General features: G+C 40.5%; 1 protein-coding gene across 1 annotated transcript in view; it reads right to left on the reverse strand.

The window, feature by feature from the left end:
* LOC131892790 (FMRFamide peptide receptor frpr-18-like) overlaps window positions 1–481 on the reverse strand; it is a 43,510-nt gene that overhangs the window by 4,848 nt on the left and 38,181 nt on the right. The gene's annotated exons all lie outside the window — the stretch shown is intronic.

A 481-nucleotide genomic window follows, 5' to 3' on the forward strand; every position in this document is an offset into this window, starting at 1 on the left:
TCGAATTTCTTCTAGGTCTGTTGTGCACGTAGCTCCTACCATTGCAAGAGCATTGGTAAACTTTCATAAGTCTGTTGCTCAAAGTTGAAGTATCCATCTCTATGGGTACTTACTTGACCTTCTTTGTACGTGCAGATCTTGGAAGTTCAAGATTTGGAAAGGTCTGCATAATCACAGATTCAAAGAGTGGATTTCAAATCGCGGTTCGAATTTTTATCCTCATGTATTTACCGTGGGATTGCCCATTCTTGCATTCCACTCGAGAAATTGAAATGAAAATGAATGAGAGAATGGTGGCTTTCAAGGAATGCAAATCTTGCGAATAAAATGTGCATTCAATGAGTCTGTTCCTCATCATAAAGACCTTTGTTCCTTTGTTCCCAAACCAGGAAATAAGTGAGTGAAGATGTTGGTGGAAGATACGAAAACGAGCAAATGCTTTACTCAAAAGCAAGGTGGCCGTCTTTACCTGGCAGGTCGG

Source organism: Tigriopus californicus, chromosome 2 (genome assembly GCF_007210705.1).
Source record: "Tigriopus californicus strain San Diego chromosome 2, Tcal_SD_v2.1, whole genome shotgun sequence".
Classification (NCBI taxonomy): Eukaryota; Metazoa; Arthropoda; class Copepoda; order Harpacticoida; family Harpacticidae; genus Tigriopus; species Tigriopus californicus.